This window comes from Psittacula echo (assembly GCF_963264785.1).
Source record: "Psittacula echo genome assembly, chromosome: 7".
Lineage (NCBI taxonomy): Eukaryota > Metazoa > Chordata > Aves > Psittaciformes > Psittacidae > Psittacula > Psittacula echo.
In genome coordinates, this window is record NC_137740.1 from 55,129,283 (window position 1) to 55,148,454 (window position 19,172).

The window sequence follows — 19,172 nt, forward strand, 5'->3', positions numbered from 1 at the left end:
ACAAAACAGCAATAATGATTTTCCATGGAAAGATTTTGCTTCAGCAAAAGGGGGCTGAAAAGGAAATTTTTTTTTAAATTATGGAATTTCTTGTGACTATAACTTGGAACTTGAAACTAAAAGTGTGGCCCTGTCTTCAGACTTCAAAAAGGTAGCGCATGCTTTTCTCACTCTGTAAAGTACATGAAGTGCTGAATTGTTTACAACTAAGACACTTTAAAGACATATTATCTGGGTTCCCTAGGTAGACTTTCACCTAAAAATCTTCAGAAAGGAAAGTGTAAGTGGAATGTATAGATTTCTATTATTTTTTATTTTCCACAGTTTAATGGTGTTCGAAGACTGTGCCTCTTCTAAACCATTTTGGTTCCATTTATTGCAGCTGCCTTTTTGAAGGTAGACTGAATTACTGTTACTTAGAAGTCATATTTAGTTAAATTATTAAAGAGTCATGACTGAAAATTGCTTGTAACACTAGAAAGCTTAAATTACAGATTCAGTTTGAGACTGCATTTAGCCAACTTTTATTTTGTCCAAGTTGAACAACCAAAAATCTCTTTCTAAATTCAGTGAAGGAGAATAAATGAACTTGATTTATTTAGAAGAAGCATTAGAACAAGCATTTGTCCTCCTGGCAGCATTCCTGAGGAATATTTGGATATTTTAAAGTCTGAAAAATCTTGCTGCTGTATGGAGCAGCTTTCCTTTTTTTGTCCTGCACAGATAGTAAAGACATGAAGTAAGTTTCAGCAGTTTGGAATTGTCAGCTTTGAAGGATATTTGTGATGCAGTTGGCAGAAATAACATGGGTATAAAATCAGCTGTGCCTGAGAAGAATGTTCTCCAGCTCTTCCAAACTCTTGTCAGAAACTTTTTCTTTCTTTCTTTCCCTCTTTGGCATGAATGGTTAGTCTTAATCTCAGAGTAGGCCTGATTGAGCATGTTAATAAGGTCAGTATTTGGACCAGATCATGCTTTAATATCTTAATTGTAGTTTGTAACAAAGTCTAATATCAGTTGCCACATTGAGATTTTATGAATTAATTTTCTTTCTAGCTAACACAAATTTAAAGGGGCTTTTTTGGCTGCATTATAGAAAGGCAGGTGACCTAGGAGAATGGATCCATGTTATTCAGAGGCAGCGGCTGATGCTTTACCAAAGGGATTCAGTAGATTAAGACTTTGGCTTTTGTTAATGTAAACGTTTAAGCTTGTTCCAGTATGAGAAGGACTGGGCCAGTACTTGTCATTGAGGATGAGTCTCCAGAAATATTTTTTTCTAAATTGGTGCAATGAAGGTAAAAGTTTGTAAAAGTGAAAATCTTACAGAAATATCTGTGCCAGATTAGAGCGTGAACATTTCTGAGGGCATCTGCAGTCTATTCTCTAGCATTGCTAGAGAATCTCAGTATTCCAGAGGCAGAGGTTGTGTGTCCAGAGTTCTGTACTACAAAGTCTTTATCTATCCTTTGGTTTCCTCTTGTGTATCAACGTGGTTGTGAAGATTGTTTAGTAACATAAAAATGTTATTTGGCAAAGTATTTTGCTATTGAAAATCAAAAGTATCATAAACATTGTGTAAAATCTTTGCTCTAAACTTCTCATTTGCTGGTTCTAAGGATTACCTAAATGTAGTGCTGCCAAATGTGTCTAAGGGAAGACAAGCAACACAAAGCTTTCTGTTCTTGTGGCACTTCCTCACTCATTTTCATTCATGTCTTTGCATTTAGTTGACAAGATTCACTTTTTCTTTTCCTCTGCATCTGACATGGTGTTTCCGTCCATGGTTCCATCTAAAATGATGTTTTGTTAGAGATAATAAACAGGATAGATGTCTTAAGGAGAAAAACAAAAAAAAAAAAATCTGAAATTATGGCCATTACAGCTTGCAAAACCATCAAACACGTAAGTCCAGGAATGCTGCCAGAAAAAGTGGTTTTCAAAAATGCCTCTCTGATAGAATGAATTTCACTGGCTTTACATGAGAGTTAGGCACTGAACTTCTGTTACCACCTTTGTGAAAAAAATATGGAAGCCATGTAAGACTGCTAAGATTCTTGTAGTTATTATAAGGATCATAAAAGCGAAAGCTCAGTAGTGGAATCTTTCAAAATTGATGCATAGTAATTCACTGTCTGGGTGAAATTTGAGTAAAATGCAGGCTGAAAAGAAGTAAACAGAAGATGAAAGATAAAATTAAACTTAGAATTATTTTTATTTCAGTCAAAATGTTACTGTGCTTAATGCCACATTGCTTTCTTACTATTTATAAAGTCCATGCAGTGTTTACACTCATTAAATAGTACGTCCTTTTTGGATTTGAATCTTGTATGGGTTCAGAAAGTTGTCTATCTATGTTGAACTTAGCTGTAGGTACATTTTTAAGTCAATAATATTATGGAATCTTTTCCACTTACTATCAGTGATCTTATAAAAAGGCTAATATTTGTGCCTTATTTCAACAGAATTACCAGTTACCAAATAGATGAGTCCAAACTGATATTTCCGGTTAAACACTGTTGTTCTCTGTCCCTGTGATAATATAAAACTGTTTATTGGTTACATATGCAGTATTTTTATTACCACATTGGGTACCATATTAAGATAAATTTCCAGGTCCAGTACTTTTTACAAGTTTTATACTTGTGTGCTTTTTATTTGTAGAAATCCTCCTAATGTCTTTGAAAAACATCAACATTCATCACCAGCTACTGGTGAGAACCAAGTTCTGTTCATTCAGAGCTCCTGTGGTCTTCTTCAGAAGCATGTCTTTTCTTCAGGATCTCAAAAATTTTCCTATTTCTCCTGTTTAAGGAAGATACTAGGTTATTAGACAAAGCTTTGTAATCTGTTACTTACACATAACAACAAATTTCTGATATAGGAAGTTGAACTAGGACTAAAATTTAATATCTTTGAGTTTCTTTTGCATCAGTGGTTGCCTGAAATGAGCCATATCACTCATCTGGTTTGGGAGGCAAAAAGCAAGGGCAGTAGAAAGACGAAGGGATTCCTGGGTTGTTCCAGTGGTGTGTGGTGAAACAGAGCCTGGGAGTCCTCAGGAGGTATGGAAACTTTAAGGAAATTCAGATTTCACAATGTTGTTTCATGTTCTTGCTCAGTTGTAGTGATTTCAACCCAGCCATGTAGGCAAAAGTAATACTGCCTATGGAATTAATTCCTTGTGGGATATGCAGAATGGATAGTATGTTGTCCCAGTCAAAGCCTTGCCATCCATGTGTTTAGAGATGCAATATGTTAAAAATAGTGCAGATATTCAGGGAAGGACAGTACTGTGGATGCCAAGGTGATCCTTACCCACCCTCTATGCATGCAGAGGGAAGTCTGTGTAGAGTAGCAGGGGTTGGCTCTTCCATCCCACATATTTGGGCATCATGTATCTGGAAAATGGACTTGTTCTGAAGGAAAAATGTAGTTGTAGAATTGCCATAGAACTTGTTAACTGAACCCTTCATTGTCATTTAGCATTTCAGTGGTACTGTTACTGTTTGGGTGGTGTCATCAGAAACTCTCAGCACTGGCTGAAGTCCCCTCTCAGGCATTGTAACACAGACTTCAGCCAGAGTTTTAGACACATGCTGGGTGCTTTTGAAAATCCCACCCAGTCTATTAGAGGAGTAGTTTAGATCTCAAAAAAACTGTTTTAGATGTCTTTTGAGGGTTTAGAACAAGCTAGTTTATAACCTTGTGTTCTTGTAAACGACGTAAAGTCTAGGCAAAAGAACAGTTAAGCCAGGTTTTAAAACAACGTCTGTCTCTCCACCTACAATCAATCATATTCAGTCCTACAGAACAATCTTTCATTGGTGCAGCTGTCTAATGGAATTGCTAGGAGCATCTAAAGTCTTTTTTCTATGCATGTAATCAATTGAGGAAACATTTCATGCAATAATCGATGTGCCAGCATAAGGTCCCTTTGCAAATGCACCCCCTGTGTAATAATGACTGTAGTACCCTGTGCTGCGGAAAGAAGCCCCATAGCCACTGACCTCCCTGACTCTGCAGGGAGTCTTAGAGGGAGGTCTTTATTTCCAAGAGCGTTACCATCTTCTCTCTTGGTGCCAGGCTCTAGCCCAGGTGCTGTGAGACTCCAGCCAGTGTGTTCCCAACAGTCTGAAATCTCAGGCTAAAGAAATGTGCTAATGAAATTATGCCCAAGGTGAGCAGCTTCCTTATTGCAAAGCTCAGGATGGTGAAGGCTGTCTGTCCCCATGGTATTGCAGTAAATCTTTGGAGAATGAATGTAGAAATAAATGCACCAGCAAAACAAGTATGAATGGTGATGTGACTAGTCTTCAGTAACTTCTTTGCTGCTATTAGATGTGTATGTCCTTGCCAAGTGTTGTTTACTTAACAGAATCTGGGCTGAGTAGAATGTGTCCTCCTCATCACCCCAAGAGCATGGACCACAGCTGGTCTAAAATTCATGGTCTTCAGGGTGTTGAAAAAAGGAATGGGAAAGCGATGGTATGTGTTTTTGTGCAAAACCTTCCTTGATTTGCTTTGTAGTGTGTGTCTGACAGTTTTAGTCGGTGGCCAATTGAAAGTACTTGATAGGTCTTTCCTGGGAGCTGCTAAACTTCTAGATATAGTTGCCTGATGAGTCCCACAGCCACCTTAGTCTGTAGGGCCATCCACCATCTGCATAGTTGTCAGGGCCATTGCCATTTTCTGCTGGATTGGAGTATGAAGCAGATGACACAGTTGAAGTTACTCCAAGGTTTACTGTAGTAAAGGGTACTCTAATTTGTACAATTACTTACATCAATACTAACAACATTTGTATTTAGTCCAGTAACAGTATTAGCATTAGCATTTGAAAAATAAGTTAAGTTCAAGTACGTTGACATTTATTGCAACTCCATGTGAATTGACATTTTGTTTCTGTTAAAAATAAGGGAGCTACTTGGTTGTGGGGGGGGAAATGTGTTGACTTTCAAATCTTCAGTGAATTTTGTGCAATATTTTTCTTTGTTTAAAAGTAATTTAGTGCACATCTGCTTTTCAGGCAGATATTGAAATGTTTTGGGTTTTTTTTCAATAATGTGTAAAATTACATGTAGCTTTGAAATATGGTTGTATGATAAAAACATGAAGAATATATTCTAATGAGGCAAATGTATATTTCCAATGACTGGAATGATTATGGATGTCACATTCTATGAAAATAATTAGCCTAAACCAATGTTCGCATACCAGTAGTTCTAGGTAATTCTTAAAACTATAACATAAGTAAGTTGATGTAAGGTTAAATATTAAAATTTATTATGTTTAGCTTATCATTTGACCCATTTTTTATCATTGATAAAAAGATGAGGACTTAAGCATCGCTTTTCAGTACCACTGATGATGTGAGAATTCATGGTGACGACCATATGTATTAAGAATTTAGTCTGTGACATCCCTAATTATCACAAGTCATTACTTAAAATATCTACTAATGTTACCAGTATCCTTTTAATTTCTTGTAAATTAATTTCTTTGTATATTGATGTATATTTTGTTTTAACCTTTGGTTTTCCCTTGAGAACTTCTTTAAATTAATATACTTGAATGAGGCAATAAAGCACTGTGGAACAGCTAGTCTTGGTGCAGCGTACACACAAGCACATCTCGTCTGTTCCTTCATCATTTTTGAGGAGGAAGAGAAATGTAAAATGCTTACATGTTTAGCCAGCTGACAGTTAGTGTTTGTTATTTTCAGATCTGTGTCAGATGTGAGAAATGCCTCAACATGGAACAAAGCAACATCATGTAAGTTTTAGTGAACTTTGGAAACCGTTCCTAATAATGTCCTTGTGAGCCTGTAATGCTGACAGGAAACGCATAAAATATAAGACATTTTGAGCTTTTATTGATCACTTTAATAATTTCAGAGATATAAAAACCCCAAACAACCAGCATTGCCCTAAGTTTTAAAATTGTACTTAGTTACTGACCATTAATAAAACCAGAACCAAATCTAATAATTTACTCCATACTTTTGCACCCTCTGGACTACTGCTCAAAGACATCTCAAGAACTGTGATTCAGACCTTAGACTACTGTCAGTAGCGCACTGTCTAGATTTGTAGTAAATGAGCTGTAATGTTTGGTGTGCTTTGTTTTTTACTTTATCCCTCCAAATCTGTGGTGTCAGTAGAAGTTTTTGGTGAACTCCACATTACCATAAAGTGCCCAACACTGTACTATAAAATAAAACTTAACAATATCAAAATCTCTTGGGTGGTGCAGGTTCTTGTTTGATGGGTTGATCTGGATAGCATTTTCATGCTTATCAGGCATAAAGGTTTAAAATTATGCCATGATACTGTATTATACTGGAAGTTTTTCTCCATTGAATGATCATCTCAGTTTCTTAAATCTACGGAAAGTTGAATGTGCTTTCTTAGTAATTACTTTTTATATAGTAGAAAAGGGAAATGCTAATGTCCTTTATAATACCAGTGGCATTTTGCTTCTTTTAAATATCTGTTCATGCCTGTTTGTTAAACAGCTTTGTTTGGTCTGTAGATCTTCAAGTTCATACGAAAATGTAGGTATAGTCTCTTGGTTTATAGATTAAGAAATTAAGATTTTAAGAGGAAGATGCATGCAGAAGGTACAGGAATAATAACTAATGGGTGCCATGGTTTGGACTTTTAGCATTGGGTATGAAAATCCAGACTTGGGGAAATGAGTTTAATTTATTATGAGAAATTAAAACTAAATCTTAAAACATCTTCCCCCCACCTCTCCCTTCTTGTATTCCCAAATTGTCTACTGCCTCCCCACAAGCAGCACAGGGGGAAGGGAATGGGGGTTATGGCCAGTTCATCACATGTTGTCTCTGCTGCTCCTTCCTTCTCAGGGGGAGGACTCCTCATACTCTTCCTCTGCTCCAGCATGAGATCTCTCCCATAGGAGACAGTTCTTCACGAACTTCTCCAGCATGGGTCATAGAATAGCTTGGATTGGAAGGGACCTTCAAAGGTCATCTAGTTCAACCCCCCTGCAATGAGCAGGAACATCTTGAACTAGATCAGGTTGCCCAGAACCAGATCCAGCCTGGCCTTGGACATCTCCAGGGATGATGCATCCAGCACCTCTCTGGGCAACCTAACCCCATCCTTCCCACGGGGTGCAGTCCTTCAGGAACAGACTGCTCCAGCGTGGGTCCTATCCATGGGGTGACAAGTCCTGCAACAAACCTGCTCCAGTGTGGGCTTCTGTCTCCATGGGGCCACAGATCTGGCAGGAACCACTCCTCACAGAAGCCACCTGTAGCCTTCCTGCTACCACAACCTTGCCATGTAAACCCAATGCAACATAACATAATAACACATTATAAATATGTTATCAGGTATGGCTTGGCTTTTTACTGTAATGGCTTTGCTGAGTCATTTTATGCAAGTGTGTAAATATAATTCAGTTAGAATTTTATATTAAATGGCTATGCAGTATAATCTCATCTCTGATTCATTCTTCTAAATTAAAAGCATTTTGGTATTTTATGCAGACAAACCATAGAGACTTGGTTTCGCTATTGATATACTCAGTCCACAACTGATGAAAAAATTTCAAATTGTGTTCATACAAAACAACGAGGGTGTGATTGTGAGATTACCATTAGGCTTGTGCTGGCTTATTGTAGCCAGCAGCATGATACAAGCTTTGAACACTGGTAACACGGGGATCTGTGCTAAATTAAGCATGGCACATCTTGTAGTCACTTGTTCATTTTGCCCACATTTATTCAGCTATTAAAAAGAGAGCTGTGGCAGTGAACTTCTTGTCATAGGTTCATATTATGAGCCAATGAAGGGCATTATAAAAATGTAGAAGCCTTTAATTTTTGCAGAAGAAGCAATAAAGTATGAAGATCGTGTCTTTCAGGATAAGTTTGCCTGATTTCTTTAGTTTATTATCTCAGGGCACTGAGGGTATGGTTACAGCTTGCTTTCTATAGATGTTTCAATTCAGTAAGTTCTTTCAAACCTAAGCATGGCAAAGGATTGAAAAAGAGGAGGTAAGTTAGTTTAAGTTAAGTTGGCACATTTTACACAGGTGGTACAGCAGGACTCTGTTCCTGTCAATACGAGTATACCAAGGGTCTGTGAAAAACAATTTCATGGGAGTCTGGTGTAGCACCCAAAGAACGAAAGCTGATGCATCTATTAAGAGTTATGGGATTTGGGAAGAAAAATGCAACTCAAAGCAGCATCTTGTTTCAGAGGAGAAATCATAAACACTCCTATTCATTATTAGCTTCATGGTTGGTTGTGCTTCAAAAGCAGCTGAGACTATTGCTTTTGCAAGGCACTTTTACACAGTGCAGCTGTACCTGAATGGTGGAGAAAGCGTTTCATTTTCTCTCCAGAACTCAATGTGTGTTAACCTCGTGTTCACAAAATGAAAAGTAACTTTATCAAATTCACAGATTTAGATTTTTATTTGATGTGACAAGCAATAACAACAACAACAAAAAAGCTAAGCAATGCCTGAAGTGATGTTGTGGGTTTGCTGGTATTCAGATAAAGCAAAGTCAAGTCAGTCTGCAGCTTTTCCTCAGTCAGAAAAAATGCTTGCAGCTTCTTTAGCTTCAAAACCCCAGAGATTGTCAATCCCGTGACAAATTCTGTATGAAACATAAACAAGTACTAGTTCTAAAAGGAAAGTTTGGGAAGCACATTTGGAATATGCTATGGGCTGTACATAATTTCCTGGCTGTGGCTGCCTATTTCATATTCCTCCTGAAAGTCAGAGGGACAGGTTCCTGGTTGTGTACTGCTCCACTCATTTTGTTTCTTTTCAAGTCTACTCTTTCCCTCAAATAATTGTTATTGAAACGTTGGGGAACAAAACAGCAGCAAAACCCAACACTCATCGGCACTGGAAAGAAGAGTATGACACGGGCTACAAAGAACCTACTGAATTTGGTTGCAAACCTTTTCCTTTTAGGTCTGTTATTTGTTTTTAATTGTTTAGTCATGCAAAACACTCATCATGAATGAGCCACAGTAAAAATGTACTCTGCCATGTAGAGCTTACACAAGACTTATTTACCTACCAAAGTTTATTTTTCAGGTAAGTGTAATTCTATATATATATAAATATTTATAGATAAATATTCTATAAATATATAAATAGCTTAACTACTATACTTTCCAAGGTGAGAGGGTTTTTTATCCTGGTATGAATTAATTTTATTTGATATATCTTAAGACACTTCTGATGAAAAGGAACATGATTCCATGATTTCTGTGCATTGAAGATGGGCAGAGGGAGCTTTTCTGTTTGGACTGTTCAAAGGCAAAACCATGTTTGGCTTTCAGGTTTTAGCCATGATTTGCTCATCTTAAAACTTCTGGAACCCAGGTTTTTAGAGAGTGGTTTAGCATTGGTGACTTAATCTAAATTGTGGTAGGTGACTTCTGAGACTCTGGGTCCCAGTGCCTTGAAATGTGCTTTGGAAGTCATAGATACAGCAGAAAGATGTGGCTACCTGCTCCCCTGGTCCTCCCTGCAGACCATTGTTCAGTTCTGTGCTACCACTGGCTCTGCATTCAGTAATACACTATTTTATAGTATCAGCTGGTTTCTATTCACCATTCATTTTAAGAAAATAACCTGTTAATATAATACCACCTGTTTAGCAAGGAGAAGGATTATGTACTTAAAATGTTCAGCTGAATAATGCATACAAACATCTGACATTTGGCCTGCTCTGAGAATAGGTGACATGCTTATTTAAAGATTTTGAAAACGTTAAAAATGGTGAGGTAGAAATTATAATGTCATTTTTAAAGTATTTGTATTTAACTTATCTGATTCAGTCCTTTTCTACATTTCCCCTTGGCATATTCAACCCGGGGGTCATGGTAGCAGCCTGACACTGTGGATACTTTGAACCAAATACTGAACACGGTTGGCATTTCAGCCTAATTAGTTGCATCCTACTTTGTGATTTGTCTTTGGTCCTCTGGGTTGCTGGCCCAGGATTTTTTTTTAACCTCTTTTCCTATGCTCATCATTTTCTTATTTTAAATGTCAGCAGACCAGTAGTTGTGTAATTGGTTTTTTCCCCTTCTTTTCTCCCCAGTGTCAGAAAATTTGACAAGCAATTTCTACATCTTGGGCAGGCTACATGAGAAAAGTACATCCCAGGACCGAGTGACAAACACAGGCTAATCTGGTCCTGGAGGTCAGGCTTAGCAGGATCACCTATGATCCTGCGAGAGATGCTTCTGAAATAAAATGCTTGGGCACTGGGCTTGATCATCTGACTTGGAGGTTTTATACATTTAAGAAGGAAGGTGCCAACCTGTAGATTTACTTTAAACAACCCTCACTTAACATAGTGGTGCACCTGAGGAAATACTGAAATCTCTAGAAGAACTAGCGTCACCAACACATGAGGGTGCACTGCTAGAAACCAAGGAAGAAAAGCAGTTCACCTGCTGTTGTTCTGGTTTGCCTTTTTGTCTGCCCTGTCACTTGGGGTCTGAGTCAAGGTGACTCCTGGGGGTCTTGGTCACTGTGTCCAAAGTGTTCAAACAGTAAGTGCTGTTGACACCCTGAAAAGAGGGCCTTTGGAGCCCCAGTTGGTCTCGAACTGGCTGTGGTACAGGCAGGGTGCCCTGTCAGCGCTGGATGCATGCAGCTTATAATTTGGGTACTATTTGACTGCTAACTAAGGAGATGATTCAGAAGTAGCTAAAGCGTCATTTAATTGTTCAAGCTGTTTTACACTTGGGGCAAAAATACATGGAAATACCCTGCACATCTTCCCTGCAGACTTATGCTTTTCTAATCTGCTTAAAGATTGTAGAGTTACTTAGGAGTAACACCTGAAATTCTGTTCATACTTTGTACCAGCTGCATAGAAGACATTAATTAGTTATTCTGTGGGACAGAAAACAGCTATTTAACCTGATGCTGCCCTACGCTGTGACTACTTGTATGCTGCAAACATGCTGCGGTGCAAATAGCTGTTCATACAGCTGAAGAAGGCTCGCAGCCCAAATGGTCACATGTAATTAAGATCAGTTTGCTCTCATTCCTCCAGTGCCTCCATTGCTGTCGCTGTTCCTGGATTTCTGCTGCTAAGTAAAGTTTAGCGCAGGTGCCAAATGAAACTAAGCGGGTTTAAATTGGAAACATGCACTTTTGTCATCACTAGTTATTACAATACATGCCAATAAAAATTGTCTTTTTGCTGGAACTACAGGTGAAATCCAAAAGGTCATAACCAATATTGAGCTGAGAAAAACACTGTGCTTTAACCAGTGCCATGGAGAGCATAAAACCAGATGAAGGCCTGTGTAGGTTTTCTGTGATCAAAAAAAGATGATTTAAAGTCATGATCTGGATATATCTGTCTTGCTTGTGTCTGACAATGTTAGATGAATTTCTGGTAAATGTAATTGCTTTGCCAAATTATTTTGGAAAACAAACCAAACCAAAACAGCAGCATGATGAAAGCAGAAATTTGAAGCAACTTCTGTGAAACTAAGTCAACATATAACAAAGTTCCTCAAATTGCCTGAAATATTAAATCTTCGATCCATGTTTATCACATAAATATAATCTGAAGGAATCTAAACCTAGAAAAATCACCACTGGACTGAGAACTCTGTTTGGCCTCCAGGACTCCACCTGTGCCTTGATTCATAATTTATGCTCTGGTTTTTTGATGTGCAAGAAGCCTTCACACCTCATGGCATGCATTATAGATGGAAGAGTTTAGGTTAAAACATGCTTTTACTGTGCGGCATAGGGTATCACCCGCTCTCTGCATCAAATTCATGAGTACAATTTAAACAAGACCTTACTCTGCTCCCAATAAATACACACCAGATGTATCCTTTATAAATGTGTAAATATAAGGGTTTGCAGCATCTTGACATGTGCCAGTAGTCTGAAGCCTGGGCATGCTTCAGCGAGGCATGAAAGCCCCATCCACTCATTCAACTGTGACGTTCTGCAATAGGCAAAATTTTAGTGTTGTCAGCTGTCCAACTTTATTGACTTGCAACATCGAATCTGGTGCTTTTCTTCTGAATTGTTCTCAGAGGTGTCAGTTTTCTTTAGTTGAGAGGTGATTAAATAGTGCAGGAAAGGGAACTTGGCCAAAGTCCTCTGATCTGTGATTCCTGATGTTATGTGACATTACATGTGTAAAGTTTGTCCTGCAGTGGGACCTGCAGGAGACTCGGGGCTTGTGTTAAATAAAACAGCACAGAAAATTTTGCCTGAGAAAAAGACTTAGCTGTCTCTTACCTGGAGACAAGGTTTTTTGGACAGAGCCTTGGGTGACATGGTTTAGTGGGAGGTGTCCCTGCCCATGGCAGGGGGGTTGGAAGTAGATGATCTTAAGGTCCGTTCTAGCCCTAACTATAATTATTGCAGGACTCTATTTATTATGGCCATTTAGTGAAGTGTATCAGCTATGTTCTTTATTTAATACTATAATTTAGATGATGCTTATTATTAATTAGTACCTGTTTGAACAATAATAACTAGCCAGACATAAGATACAGGCAATGACAATTGTGGCTTAGATTCTCATTGACCAGAAGGCTGAATGGGCTAGATGCTTTCTTGCTTCCTCAACGGCCAGGGGGCATGAGTTTTAGAGACCTCAGAAAGCAGAGTATTACCCATCTGAGAGCCCTCTGCTGAGAATGTCTTGTCCTGACAGGAAAACTAGAGTGGCATCACAGCTGTAAGTCATACACTACCAAAATTTCAAATCACTCAGTTGTGCTGAAAAGGAAAGATAATTGTATTTTGTTGAAACAAGTAACTGTTGAGCTTCCTCCCATTGTGAAACTTATCTTTGGTGGGGTGGTGCTGTTCACCTCCCAGAGAACACAGGAAAGAAATGCTTTCTATCTAAGACCCACAAGGTCAGATCATGATCATCAGTGTTAATTGCTCGGAACAGCAAGGTTTTACAGCATCCAGTGCCTAAAATAAAGGCAAAGCATGGGTTTCATGGGTTTTGAGATGTTCCTTAGGTTCAGTCTGAATAAGTGTGATTAATTTAAGCAGTGAAATAGACTTCCCCAGAGGTCCTGTTGGCACGCTTGATTCTCCCGCAGTCATTTGTGCTTTTGAAGGATACATAAACCTTTACTTAAATTTCTGAGAAACAACAAATTGGGCAGATATTTAAAAACAACTAATGATGCTTACCATAGCCCCTGGAACAGAGTTGCTTATGGGGATTATGAGATAGGACGATACTGGCTGATAGACACTTATCAAAGGAGGAGATAAGAGTAATTGCTCAATGTGGTATATTTAGATTCACTGAATTGTACCCTGTGATTACTTGGCAGGTGCTCGAAGCGCCCTGCTCTGGATGCCAACATGCAGAGAATGTCTTTTCTCCCCTAAAGGTCATGTTCACCTACATGCTGCCCTAGTTGTACCATTTGTGAAAATGAACTACTCTTACTAAGACAATTTGTAACAACCTACTTACCTTCACCACACAGGTGCCCCTTTCCAAGAGGGTCAGAGGACAGAGGTGTGGGCAGGAGAGACTACATAAAGCATGGAAAGTGACTGGAAGTGAGCAGAATGGGCTGGTGACCATTGCCTCAAAGCATCTTCTTACTGTTGCTTGATGTTTCTTCTAAGAGTTACCTCTTCAGTGCTCTGTGTTATTCAGGAAGTCAGCTGCTAGAGATGGTCATCGGGGCAGGGTTGGGCATTGCTTAAAGAAGGCACATAAAAGTGAAGGAAGAGCATCTTACCTGGAGATGGCCTGGGGATGCAGTCATGGCAAGCTGGGCTTGCAGCACAACTGCAAATGTCTCCATAGCTGAACTCCTCTGAGGGGACCCTTTCAGTTGTAACTAGTTGGTGCCTTCAGGACAATAAGACTCTTGGTTTCTGAGATTGTTCATATTTATTGAAAAGTAATAGAGAAACTTTTGAAGTGAGCAGAAAAGTCCCTTGTGAAAATGGGACTTTTAAGTGAAAAAAATTCTTCCTGCTCTGCCATTTTTCTGCCTGCACTCATCCACAATGCTGGAAAGACAGCAGTTAACTTAAAAAACAGAGGGTGTGATTTTCAGCTTTTATAAACTGAGCTCCAGTGAAGCCGTATTGGTTCATGCCACCTTGGGACCTGGCATAAACATGTCCCTGTGATGGGCACAAGTCAATAGGTTGGCATGGATGTAGTCAAGAGGATGGTGCAGATTGCAGTGCTGAGGCTGGCAGCCTTGACCATAGCACAGAGCACATACATCTCATTTCCAAGTACTGAAAATGTTTTTTGATCACTTGGTTCCAAATGGCAAATTTGACTTTTTAAACTGCAAATGTAGTCCTGGTCTGGGGATACTTTCCTTTGCAATTGCATGATGAAATAATCCCATAAAAAAAGAAATGCAGGTTGCATGTGGCTCGATGGAATCCTTATTTATTTGTCATTTGATCCTGTACACAGCAAAATAATAATATGAATGCACAATCTAAGCTATTAATACATTATGTACATACAGAGAAGGAACAGTTAATTTTACATGAAATGAAAAAGGCACGTAATGCAGTGATACACTATGATCATTTTGAGCTGGCCAAGTTCCAGCTGCAATATTTTTATGCCACCTAGTGTAAATATTCCTGGGACTCTGAAGATGCTCCTCACTGTTTCACAGGCTGGACATCGCCTCTTTCCAAAGGAAAAGTGAACGGTCTGAAAGGGAAGTAAGTAACTTCATCGTTCCTCTGCTTCTGAATATGTTCAGAGGGATTTTGTGCAGAGCAGATCTTGGGTTCTAACTTCTCTTTGTAGAAAGCTCTTAGGCGTGAAGAGAAAGTTTAAATGTGTAAAGTTTGGGACAATATTGTGCATTTGCTTCTTTAATGGATAAGTTGCAAGTGAGCATGAATGAATGATTTTACTTTCAGCTTTTAAGTCAAATAACGAGATTGATTAAACAAATGTAATTTTGAAACATTTTAAGTCTTCTGCCTGGAGATACCTCCATGTTAATGGAGGTCATCAGTGCTTTTTGAGAAACCAGAACCCAGTAGTGATATTTTATTCTTTATAGAAGCACAAATGCTCCTCACAACTCTCAGATGTTATGGCTCCTCCCTGAATGTCTGTGCTTCTGTCTGCATTTTATAATACCCCTGGGCTTAGAAGCAGTAAATAGCTTGACATCTGCTATATCAGTCTTAATCTATGGTTTAAATTTCAGCAAAGATTATATTAGACACTTTTTATAATGCATTCTATTTTGTTTTAGCTGTTGTTCCCTGGTTGAGATGTGGCTCAGAAGGGTCAGTCTTCCTAACCAGGCATTTCATGGTCACGGTAGCATGTTAGTACAGTGGCAGCTTTGGGACTTTTTGTGCTTCTCCAGGCAGCCATTGAGCTTTTCCAGCTGCATCTGCCTCCCTGCCTTCTTTGGATGTTGCCTTGTTAATTCAGCTTTCCAGACAGTGTATTTAGAGCTGGCATTTTGCCTTTTGAGCCTTTTCTTGTTTGTTTCTTATGAGATCATAGAGTTTTAATATTTCATATTTTAATCTCTATTTGAAATAAAATGTGCTCCTTCTAAGTTATCTTGCACAGATTAGCTTTGGTAGGTAATTTTCTTCCTGACTCACCCTTGTCCTCCCTCCCTTTCCTATGGCCTCATTGCTATGAAAGTCCAGCTTCACCCTTGCTGTGATCCAGCTTTTGCCTCCACTTTCCTCAAGTACCATCCACTTTCATTTCCTTTTCTTCCCTCACTTTTGAGTGAATTTTCACCACTCTTAGTTTTATCTTTTTCTCTCCACTGAGACTGACAGCAATCACAACTTACTCTAATCTCAGTTTAAAGGTTTTTTTCCCCTGCCTTCTGTCTCCTTGACTTATCTTCTACAAACCACACTCATATTTCACTGTGAGATTTTCCCTTTGTTGTGCTTTTATGCATGTCTTTTTAATTCTTTAGGAGCATGTTCCTCCAGAGCTCTCTTTGGTCTGTATGAAAACTCTTCAGGCTTTCATCTTCTCTGCCTCTTCCTTCCTCTGTACACGTTCCTGGGTATCTCGCTCAGCCCTATAGACTCTTTGTGGCACTACTTTCTTGCATATTTTATTGCATCTCTACATATTGTTTTTCTACTGTCTCCACAATTTAATCCAGAAAGTTACACCAATGAGAAGAGCAGAATTATTTTCCACCCACTTCGTTATTCTTGCCTCTGTCTTCCACTGTGAACAATAACACTTTCCTTCAGGGTAGTTCTCCATGCAAACTGTCTCCATCTTCACCTCCTTCCTCGCTTTTTTCCTTTTCCTTTGAATCATATAACTTAGCCTGAAAGGGACCTGCTGATGTCATTTAGTCCAGCCTCCTGCTCAAAGAAGGGCGAACGTCAAAGTTACATCTTTATTATCACCATTATGCTATTTCTTTATTATAACCATTCTGCTATTTCTGAAATGACCTGATTTCTAGTTTTCTTTCTCCATCTCTGCTATTCACTGAGATCTCTATCAATTTTATTTCTCCTTTTAGCCCACTGACTAGAAATCCAAGAACATAAAGCTAATGTGTGGAAGCATCTTCTTTGCATCTGCTTTACGTGTTCAACACTGCTTCTGCTATTTGTGCCCAGTTCTTCTAGATTGTCAGTTTTTCAGAGCTATCTGTTTCTCTCTGTCCCCAAGCTCTTCTCAGCCTGCAGCCTTACAGCTCTTCTCCACTTAACTTACTGCTCTCCCTCCTCTTATCACAGGTTCCTGTCTTTGGCAGCTTTTCCACTTCCTAGGCAGAGATGGCCTCACTTTCGTGTCTCTCCCAGCTTTTTTAGGATGAGACTAAAGAAACGTGTGTGAGAATCTGCACAAATCATCCTGCTTCTCTTGTGGCCCCTCATTCTCACATTCTGTTCTTTCAGTGTCATTTGCTGAGTGTTTGCTGCCCCAAAATGTACACTCACTGAGTCAATTTCTTATTTCTTCCAATATTTTCTCTTTCTAGAAATGGTCATACTTAACAAACATTACGGTACACTTTATTACGCCTTAGAAGTATCTCACAGGGTAAATGCTGGGATAAACCAAGTTTCACTTAAAAGCTATTCAAGCTGTAATTACATAATGCCATAGAATCACAGGCTGGTTTGGGTTGGAAGGGACCTTAAAGATCAGCTAGTTCCACCTTCCCTGCCACGGGCAGGGACACCTTCCACTAGACCAGGTTTCCTAGCCCCATCCAACCTCACCTTGAACACTACCATGATTTGAAAAGATCTACCTTGAATCTCTCCTATCTTTTATCCTCCATCATATTTTGGTAACTTATTTTTCCACTCTTTCCTTAGTTGCCATTTGAACTCTTCAGATTTAGACTGCAGCTGTACAACAACAATTGCATTCAAGATAATAAGCTTCAGTAGTAAAGTTGTAAATTGGGCTAGAATAAAATCTGTTGTGTGTTTTCAATGTAACTACATTCTGCTCTTTTAGCTCTGCTTGAATCCTACCATCCACTCACATTTTCTGTTCTGCTTTGTTTTGAAAGATATTGGTGAAGATTGCAAAAAATCCAGAATGTGCTCATGATCATAGTTACTGCTGATCATTTAATACAAAAACAAATGTAAGTGACGTTGATCTTCAGTAATCCCTTAAGGGGTTCATTCAAAATGATTTATGAACTGATCGTCAATTAAAAAGATGAGTTAAACTCTTGGATACTGAGTGTGCATACTCTATCATGCAACTCCCGGAATAACCATCTGGGGGTTGATGCGTATATCTGGGATGTTTCACAAAAGAAATGCCATCATGGACTTTCCACTCCACTGCTGCTTTACTGTGGGTTCAGTTTGTGTGGGAGCAATGTTTATGCTTTAATTTCTTGACTACATCTGAAAATCAAATGGATGAGTTACTGCTAAAATTTGCCTCTACATTTCAAAGAGCCCCTTTGACCTGGGTGTATTTTTGGCACATCTTTTCCTACTACAAGTAGGATCATTAAATCTCTTTAATATTTTCAAATGTCATTTTCATCACAAGATTTCTTCCAAACTTCTCCTGGTATTCCATTACATTTTATGTGTTTCTTTTTCAACAAACAGTTGCCATCCTTTTGCTGCTGACGTTTATGAGGTAGTTAAATGGAATTATCCCTGTTTTAAACAAGGAAAATTGAGGCATAAAAATTTATTTGCCCATTATCATATGAGAAGTCTGAGCTCCAGGAGAAGCACTGAGCCAGTCACAGTTATTTCCAAGTCAGTGTTTTACTTGTAAGCCATTTCTGCCTCTTTTCTGGTATTTTCCATGGGAAACCTTTCTGAGCGTGCTTTTTGGCAGCCAGAGTAAATTTGCAATATGAGAAGCAATAGTTTTCTAAAATGGACTATCACAGAATAAGAAAATAGCAATAGTGTGGATGCACAGAATTCATTTATGGTGTTTAGATTCCATGTCCCTTAAGAAGTCAAATTGTGCCAATTGAATATTTTAGGACACAGTCTTTTATACTCTGAGAAACATACGCTTTTGTGGAAACTGAAATTCTTTTCAGTAGGAGGTGGAAGGGCAGCATAAAATGAGAGATCTGGAGGAAAGAAAACCAATTTAATTTGAAGCATTTATTTTGGGGAGTTTTTGCACAGCTTCCTTTTAATCCTTGATTAACAGATGGAAGTAGATATGCTAAGACAGAGCTCTAGTACTAGACCTTTGATAACAGAATTACAATGTCTTTATTGTACAGGCTCACTTGATTTGTCTGTATCGTCTCCTGCAGCAGTGATTTCTAGGCAGTCAAAGGACAGCACAAATGAGAAGCTGTTATTCATGTTGCGTCTGAGACAGGCACTTACATGTATCCCAGAAGCCATTACTGTCTGTAATGCCTACTGCTGATTATCAAGGCTGGAGCTTCCAGTGCAAATAAAAATTGTCCTTGGATGCATTGTCCAAAACCACAATAGAAGGCATTGGTTCCCATAAATGCTATGCAAAATTTAATGTTATTGAACTTAAAAGGAAAATACTGAAAATATTGAAAGCCCAGAGTCATTGTAATCTTTATAATGAGTATTCCTGGTACCAGACTGAAAGTTAACATAGCTAACATATGTACACTGTCCACTTTCAGCCATCTTCCAGGATGGAGGAGTGCTTGCTT